This window comes from Sinohyriopsis cumingii, unplaced genomic scaffold, assembly GCF_028554795.1.
Source record: "Sinohyriopsis cumingii isolate HCF-2022 unplaced genomic scaffold, ASM2855479v2 utg004233l, whole genome shotgun sequence".
Lineage (NCBI taxonomy): Eukaryota > Metazoa > Mollusca > Bivalvia > Unionida > Unionidae > Sinohyriopsis > Sinohyriopsis cumingii.
This window is the reverse complement of record NW_028316702.1, coordinates 50,201-60,078: the sequence shown is the minus strand read 5'-3', so window position 1 is coordinate 60,078 and position 9,878 is coordinate 50,201. Positions and strand designations below refer to the sequence as shown.

The 9,878-nt window shown below is 33.9% G+C and overlaps 1 long non-coding RNA gene across 1 annotated transcript; it reads left to right on the top strand.

Annotated features, from left to right (window-relative positions):
* Positions 1–1,173: 1,173 nt before the first annotated feature.
* Positions 1,174–8,901, top strand: LOC149769238 (uncharacterized). The gene is made up of 3 exons (XR_016419323.1): positions 1,174–1,231; positions 6,545–6,670; positions 8,823–8,901. It is a non-coding gene; the product is annotated as an uncharacterized LOC149769238 (long non-coding RNA).
* Positions 8,902–9,878: the final 977 nt, after the last annotated feature.

The following is a 9,878-nucleotide window of genomic DNA, read 5'->3' as shown; positions in this document are numbered from 1 at the left end:
TTTATTAATGAAAATACTTCTTTCAATAGTAATAATACGAAATAAACTTTTAATATGAGTTGTGATACTAATTGTGCAACATCAAATGTTATTTATTTGATACATACAAATAATGTGGCATTCAATATATCTGACAAACCAATTCAATAAATATTTAAACGTATGAACCAACATAGATAAGATATAAAAAAAAGTTATATCGATCAATCCATTTCATCTCATGTTGCCGCACATTTTAACAAAATTTCCCATACTTTGCAAGATTTCTCCTTCCAACATATTGTTAAAGCTGATTCTGAAATGGAACGTTTGCTAAAGGAAACCTATTTGATTCACCGTGTTAATACGGTATATCCAAATGGTCTAAAATCAAAAACACTATATGACATTAACAAATTATGTTATTTATTTATTCATTTATTTATTTATATATTTTTCTTTCTGAATTATGTCCCCTATTTACAATTAGATAAGAATATTTTTATATTATCCTACATTGCAGGAAAACTTAATTGGTAAAAGTATAATCTAATATCATACAAGTAAGTTTACTAATTCTTTAAAAATGAAAATGCATTTCTAAATTAATTCTCAATATAATGTGATTAATTGCATATAAAATGCTTGTTAATAACGATTATGCACACAATAATTTTTTATTATAATAACTGAGTTCTGATAAAATATTTAACATTTGTCATCGATATATAAGATTTATTTTACATTTATTTATTTTCGATATCTTAAATAAAAGTGCATTAAACATAACACAAATATTGATATAACTGTTTATCTCTATTTAGTCATAAATTATATATATATATATATATATATATATATATATATATATATATATATATATATATATATATATATATCTGTGTGTGTGTGTGTTGGCAGGTAAAGAAATTATGATAAATATATATTTATGTTAGCATGTACAAAATTGTGATGGATAGATCTATTTTATGTTAAATTGCTTCAAGGTATAACGTTAGTAATTTTATTGCAGTACAGTTTTCCATCTCATATTTTTCCGCATACGCAGTGATTATATCAAATAACATTTACATTTATTGGTCGCTTTTCATCACGCGATCAAGAAGGCGGGACATCAGTCAAAAAGATAATTGGTCAGTTCTGGTACTGGCTGTCGTGTGTTGGAATGATCTAAATAAATAGGGCTTTGTTTCTTCTCTTCTTAGTTGTGACAGTGTCGGAGCAGGAAACGGTAAGTTTAATTATACTAATCTGTACAATACTGATTATGTTTACCACAGTGACTTGCCAGGCTCTAACTTCAAATCAAACTCGAGAGCACGATATTCACTGTTATACATCTATCTTAATGTTTCGTAAAGAGTTTTTGGTTTGGTTCTCCTTCAGAAATCCCTACAATTTGGAATTGCTATGGAAGAAAAAGATTACGAACTTAAACATTATCTACTTTGCGGTTCTTGTTTCATGTAAATATAAACGAAGTACATTTGCTCCTCTCAAGTAGAATCGCACGCGTTTGTTACGTTAGTTTTCTTGTCTGTGGTAGTGTAAATAGATATAGCTTTATCTCACGAGCCCTACGTTGAATTGCATATAGTCACGCTAGCTTTTTGAATGTCCTCATAGCTATATTACTTTGCACTAAACTATTAAAGGTACTAACATTTCGTTTGGAACGCTTAAACTGATTGATGAGAATATGAAATTCTTACATATGATAAACAGATTCCTAATGAGAAATAAATGTGGTAACCATTACAATGACACTGCCAGTATTCGACATGCAAAGACAGCAACTCCAACGATACAAAGATTCTTTGATAGCTTAAATGAAGATCTTGTAAGAAACACATTTACCTCACTCTTCGTTATCAGAAAGGATCACCATCTATTTGATCTTTTTTTAATACGTGGAGATGGAATTGATTAACAGGATATTAAAACTATACCAATATTCAATAGATGCTACCCACACCCCTTCCTGGGGGTATTATTTCATAATCATGACGTTGAATTATTAAAATGTGTTAGGTAGCTTGAACCTGTTTACAGAGAGTTAAATAGAAAACATTTAGTGTGAAACGGTATAATTATTTTCTATGTATCTATCGCTGCAAAATGTTTAGTTTTTTTTTTATGTTCCGCACATCATTCGTTTCAATTTATTACATGATTTTTCCTCATATATTTTTACTTGCGCGTGTGAGCAGTTTTATGTATAGAAAGAATGGTGCTGTATACACAGAGGCAGTTTCGACACGGAAATTTCTTGCACGGTGCTTTCTGTGCCAGTACATGAAGAAAACATATTTTATACACACATAACGGCACTACGCTGCTTGAGTATTAGTGCCGTCCACGTTTTCCATGGTTATCAGCAATAACATATCAATTTCAGTATCAAGGTTGATAGTCACATCGGCAAAAGCTTTCGGTTGTATTCCAAGCAAGCATATTATCAGAGATATCAGGGTAGATTCAGCATGATGTCGATAACCTGTATGATTGTACGCAAGATGCAGCGCGTATTACAGCAACCACTCGCAACACGGGTTGTCATTGCGTGTAACATGTCTTAATGCTAGTGTTGGAATACACCTTGGTGTTAGAATGCAAATCAAGTCCATCCCGAAACTGCGTTGGTGAATTTGTCCAAGTTCTCGAGAAACTTCGGAAAAGCGTGTCGATTGTGATATTAGCAGCCTCAGTGTTATTATGGCTCAGTATTTTCAAGGCATTACTCCAAAACCATAGGTTTTAGATTGTTAACATATCATTTGCCGGTGAATCGAGATTTTTCGGGTGGTTATGAGATATAATCAAGTATCAACCCCAAAATGATCTAAATGTCCTTTCCTGACAATCTTGTTTGTCGCTACGGTCGTTGTGTTACGTGTTTAGGTTCGAACAAACAGTAACACAAGAAACGGTGAAAACAACAAGCTTTGAAATATTTATCAAATAATTCATTTCCCTGAAAATATACGGTAAAAATGAAAAAGTAAGAATTTACCTTTATAAGGGTCAAATAACAAAAATAATCCAAAAATAATTTACGAATTAAATTATAGAAGTCATTTGATGAAATGTTCTAATGAATTCAAGTTCGAGACCAGATGAAGAATCCAAGATGGAAGGCGACGACGTATGCTGTATCCGGCACAGTACTGATGTCTACAGTCTCTTGTAGAAACACAAGATAAAACACTCCGGTGTTAGAAATCCATACAAAGTCTTTAAGAAACATTTTGGTTAAAGAATTCTGTATACTCAAAATATTTCCAGAGAAATGAATTAATCTTTTAGAATCCAAATAATTGGAAGATAAATTATAACTCCAGCTGACACAACAAACATTCAGTAATAACAAATTCTACCTTAGTAGTCTTTGATTTTGATTTTACATCTTGCCGCTGAAAATAAGGGGCTTGTGGTCACTAAACCCAATTATTGAAAAAGGAGTAATAACAATTTCAAAGCCAAACATTCCTTCTCGAATGATGAATCATTTCTTTGATGCTTTTTTAATTTCTTAGAATAATAGCACGCTGGATGATCAATACCATTTTCGTCTTCTTGAATCAAAACTGCTCACTTGCATCAACAGACAGTTTAAATGATTGGATGAAATGTCGAGCTGTAAGACCTGGCGCGCTTTTCAGTATGGCTTTCAACTTGTCAAAGCCTCCTGCCATATTATAGTCCAGATGAAATTACTTTTCTTACTTTCTTTCTTCCGCTTGTAAATACATTTGTTCTTTTTGTAATAGCATTTGTCTTTCTTTCTCTCTTTCTTCCGATTGTAAATGCATTTGCTCTTTATTCCGATTTCATTAGTTCGTTTTCTTTTTTGAATTGCTACTGCATTTGTTTTTCTCCTTTTTCTTTCTGAAGTTCTAGCTTCCTCAACCCCAATTCCAACTTGTATTTGAATTCTATTTTTTTTTTCTTTTTATATCAGAGTGTGATACAGGTACATTGATCAAAATTAATGCACTTTTATCCAAAACATCCTTTTCTACCAAATAGTGAACCAAAGTATTGCTTATTTCCAATTTTGTTAAGGAAGCCTTTTTACCTCAGAAAGATCGTCTTTTCTGGCCGTTCAATCAATTCATCTCTTCTAAAAGATCTAATTGTTCCTGGATAGGATTTGAAATAACTTTTGATGACAATTTAGAAAAAGCTTGTCGATTTCAAAACATGGTGATTTCAAATTTCAAAAAGAATGTTTTCTGAAATCTTTCTGCCACAATTCAAATTTATCTGAGAACGAGCTCCCAATTCTTATGTTACTTGTTGAGGCTCGAATAAACAGTGACACAAGAAAGGGTGAAAACATCAAGATTTGAATAATTTAATAAATAATTTATTTCCCTGGAAAAATACCGTAACAACGAAAAAATAAGAACTTATATAATCAAATCCCTAAAGCACTCCCAGAAAAATATCCACGAATTAAATTTTAGAAGTCTTACTAATGAAATGTTTTAATGCATTATGTTCGATCCCCGGCGAAGAATCCAAGATGGAAGGCGATGACATATGATGTATCTGGTACAGTACTGTTGTGTACAGTTCCTGGTAGGAACACAAGAAATAACACTCCGGTGCTGGAAATTCGAACACAATTTTTAAGAAAACTCTTTGATCAAGAATTCTATATAAGCACTCTCAATATTTTCAGAGAAAGGAATTAATCGTTTAGAAATCAAATAATTCGAATAAAAATTATAACTCCAACTGACACAACAAACACCTTCCAGTGTAAAAGCCCAGCTCTAATTATTTCTCTAAAACAATGTAGATCCAGTAATTTTAAGGCGCATAATGGGTGCCCATATGAGGCCTTTAGAAGTGGAGGGTCACGTAACCAACACAGCCTCGATCTCAGCCTTAGTATTCCCACAAACAAAATTAATAAAAACTTGTTCACGTGATCGTTACTTATTTTGAATTAAGATCGGGAACAAGGTAAGCCTTATTTGTTTACTAAACTAAACAGTCAAGGACAAACATATTTCTGGAAAAAGTATGAGCCCCTCGTTAACAGAACGACATTATTTTGGCATATAATGAAATAAAATAATGAAAAGATTTAAAAACTTACAAACAATTAAATCAGATACAGATTAAATAAAATATACATAACAGCTGGGCAATGTAAAACAGGGTATATAGAATTAGCTTTTCCGTTGGCGGCATATATCCTCATTAGCAACCACGTTTACGATTTCGACCTTACTGCGTCGTGGATGAATCTGATTAAATAAGTGTACTTCAGTTTGACGAAGCTGCCTCATGCTCTGGCTTGGCTTCTACGGCAGAAATACTAGTAGAGCAAGTATACCTGCTTATGTTATAACTCTTGGTATCGAAATTCCGTTTCTTCGTGTAGATTTCTCAAGTTGATACAGTTTTCCACCTATGGTTCATCTGGAGGATGGTTCCTCACAATCAGACGTGGCTGCTATACGTCCTATTAGTGCCAAGAATATGTCTTTTGCTACCACTTGGAGAACGTATCCTACGTTCTCTTAATCTGTTTCACAGTCGACATAAGTTTAATTGCTTATTTACTGATAAATATTTTTACAATAAATACACTGTCTTTGTTGTTGTCACTGTCTTCGCAGGATGTTACACTATTTTCAAGACCTTGCTGGGTAACTCAAAGTCTGTGACTCATATATATCTTTCAGGACTTCATATAAAAACAGTATATGATTTTTGTCATAATCTTCGCTAAGTGTTTATTTTGTTTACTCCAACTTACTTAAAATATAATGCAATTTGTTTTTAGTGTTTGCGAAAACTCGATATAATACACTCAAAATAGAGCGATTAAATAGTTTTTTTGACGCTATAAACTCATGATGAATCTGATAAAGTTTTTCTCCCAATATTAGATTCAGACGCGAATTCATTCACAATATGTATGCATGATCTCCTCTGGTCTCGAATGGCAGTATACAAAAGTCCACTAAAACTCTATAAAGTTTCTTGGCATATATGTCACAGCGAGTTGTATAATAATGGGGTGTATGAGACCACGCTTAGCTGGAACGGATCTTCTGACACGGCCATCCGAAGAGGAGTGGTGGTACTAACAAATAATATATTTGTGCACCATTATTATTCCGAGATAGAATGAACGTTTAAGAAGTTGAATGCGGTTTATTTCAAGGTGAGTCAACAGCATACAGAAATATTCCAGTAACCTATATATTTGACGAAGGGAGAAATAACTGTTTGAAACTAAATTGCTGCCATGTCCTCCGAATCCATTTACAAATACTCTAATCGTGTCACTAAACGTTAGATAGCGAGAGAGAGACACAAAGAGGCATATATATATGCATGTATGTACAGCGAGAGAGGGAGAGAGAGAGAGAGAGAGAAAGAGAGAGAGAGAGAGAGAGAGAGAGAGAGAGAGAGAAAGATTGAGAGAGAAAAAGAGATAGAGATAGAAGTCGATTTGAACAATTCTGATTTATCGTGCAGATACCAAACGGAATGAGATACTCGATCTTTTTGTTTGTAGTGCTTGGGTTGCTCAGCACTTTTCCAGTAACCAACTTCATTCACGGAAGACTGATAATCCCAAGAGTGATGATTCCAGGACCACTAGGGTTACAAACCGGATATGGATCTATTTTTGGAATTCTTGGTGTTTATTCTCTCATTGAATACGTGCATATTCGACATCTTTTCTGTCTATCTGTCTGTCATCTTTCTGTTAATCTGTTGCTGCGTTCATTCGTTTATTTTGCATTTAAAGGCATTTGTTGCATATATGTGTGTATGTCTATGTAGGTATGTCTGCATGTATGTATGTATGTATGTATGTATGTATAACAAGATAACTGGGTGGGATTTCGGATTCACAACAGAACACTTGATGGTGACACAAATACAATGTTGGTAATGAACGACTTGAATGAGGAATTTTTTATGATTACCATGTGCGTGTATATGATCCAAATTTTGGATCAATTAACATAAAAGCGCAAGGATTTAATAATGAAAATGCAAATAAATGACCTTACGCAGTACTAGGACTAGGAGTGAATGATTCACAGTGGAATCACAACGAAAGGATTGATGTGTTTTGCTCATAAAGTAAAATAAATTTAGTATTGTACTCGACATATAGTAAAATGTATTCACTCATATGGTGAAATAATGTAAACGAACGGGACAACTATACAAATCAGCTTTACAGGGCCCAAAACACACTGGGTTTTATAAACAGCCCAAAATTAGCCCACGGCTAAAATATTTCATGTATGGAGTTACACACTCCATCACCAGCACACTCGGCTACCAGTCACACTGGTCAATCAAGCAATAAGTATTCCAGGTTGGTAAATCAAGCAATCAGCGCCCACCATCTCGGTCAGCATCGCCCGATCACCTACTACTCGATCAGCTACACTGTTTATTCAGCACTACGGGTGTTATGGTTCAGCTTCACATATATTATGGTCCACTTCTATGGTTAGCATTGCAGTCCGCAGCTAGTACCACGTCGACTTTGATCACTCCGATAACTCGGATCGCTTTGGTCACTCGGGTCTGTCCGACCACTCCTATCACATAGGTTACTCGGGTCAGCTGAAAATATATCTAACACCGTGTACAATGCATGACACGAGCATATACGATAAAATGTAATGACGTTATTTACGGTAAGTTATACAGCTTACATTATTGGTACACTAATAACAAAAAAACAAACAGGCTCAGAAGTAAACCTAACCATGCCCGACAAGAGTTCTACGATGCTAAACGTTTCTTAGAAATGCAACTAATATAAACCCCTTGCAAAGCCACAAACCAGAATAGAAACTATTTGCATTACACTATGTAAACCGAAGCTACATATCAAACATACAAAAATATTAGTACAATAGTTATAACTTATACACAAGAAACTAAAAAATAGCACACCTCTATAGCTGAAGATGCCCAAGTCTCTAAAGTAGACCGCTCATTGATAAGACGTTCCGTAATGTAAATATTTAATCTTACGGTGAGGTATTTATACACAGACGAAGTCATCGTACATTGTGCGCTGAAAACATTCAGCTTTTCCCATTTAAAGCACTTTGCACGTGCGGCATATCATGAACCGAACTAACTATTTTGAAATATTGTACAATATACATAAATCAACCTCGGGTATCGTAGTATACACAAAACAAAACCCGAGTAGATGTATTGAATAAATGAAAGGATTTATACAATTCCGTGACAGTATGTATGTATGTATGTATGTATGTATGTATGTATGTATGTATGTATGTATGTATGTATGTATGTATGCATAGCTTTTAGAGCAATAAAGAAGTATTTTTTAATGATGCATTGGCTAGTTCATTGCTATATGCTGATTTTATGTCGGTGTTCTTAAGTTTAATAAAGTTTGGTTAAATTCTGATAAAATAACATGTTTTCTTTTTCAGTTTGATTTGTTGTGACCAATGCCTCGATGGAAATTATGTATTGGTTATTTCGTCTAAAACAAGATCATGCTCAAGTCATTGTCTAAAAATTCACTTTGATAATCTCTTCGTTGTCTCTTGATGTACTTATTGTTTCTATCGGCAGAGACACACAGTTGACATGTATACGTTCTTCGTAATCCATTTTGGTTATGATTAATTAGTTGATGCATGAGAAACCAAATGAAGTTAAACATATTCTGCTTACATAATGTTTTATTATTGGCTAGGTTATTTTCTTATTTCTTTACATTTCATGACTTGTGTTATTTTTAACATATTGTTAAATATTTGCAAAATTCGCTTTTATTTCAGCCTTCGCCATCCTTGTTTTAGGAATCTTGCCAGAACTTCTTCGGCTTAGAAATGTTACACCGACATCGTCTACAACGCCTACAACGCCTACAACAACGAAAACCACAACGCCTACAACAACGTCTACAACGCCAGCCCCAGGAGGAGCAGGGAGGGCGAGCCGTCCAAGGGTTTCCAACAAATAAAAAAAACTTCTATGAAAACTGAGTTCGAAGGGAGGCTGCTTTTCATAAATAAAGGCTTCCATGAATATTAATTTTTTTAAGTGGATTCCGGTGGATTCCGATAGATAAATAAAACCACCATGAAAAATTAACTTGAAGAGAAGGTTGATTATCAAAATAAATGCTTCCATGGATATTAATTTTTTGTTTTAATTTTTACGACCAACTAAGATAGAGTCCGCCCTCCATGCTGCTATAGTAAAAAAAATCACTCAGTCAGGAAATTTTACACTAGAGTTTTTATTTTGTATTAAAATATTCTATCAAGACCAACTCGATATCTTGTTCTAGGATCACATAAATTTACTGTTACGAATCCATAAGGGGTAGCCTGAGCGCGGCTGAAGAAATTTCTGAATTTATTTTTATCCATGTTTGGTGAATATTTCTCAACGTGTGCGCGTCGACGCCATTAAAAACGAATAAAATGTTACAATTATCTCTAATCACTATCGGTATTTATGTGTACCGTTGAGTTACATAAATAACACCAGCATTTGTATGATGTCCTCGTGAAAAAATTCTGGCTGGATTCGCTTGCTTATCTAACATTATGTCATCATAGACAACCAAATTTTTCTAATGAAACAGAACAATGTAAAAATACGACGTGGAAAAGTTAAAATCCATAACGATCAAGCAATTGTTGAGCGATTTAATCGAACACTAGCTGACAGGCTATTTGGGAATCAATATGCGATGAAATTTATTCAAAATAAGCGATCTAATGACTGGGTTACTATGTTACCAGGTGTTGTTGCAGCAATAAATAACGAACCGACACGAGCAATATCAATGAGACCAGTAATTGCAATCACAAAATATTATACCA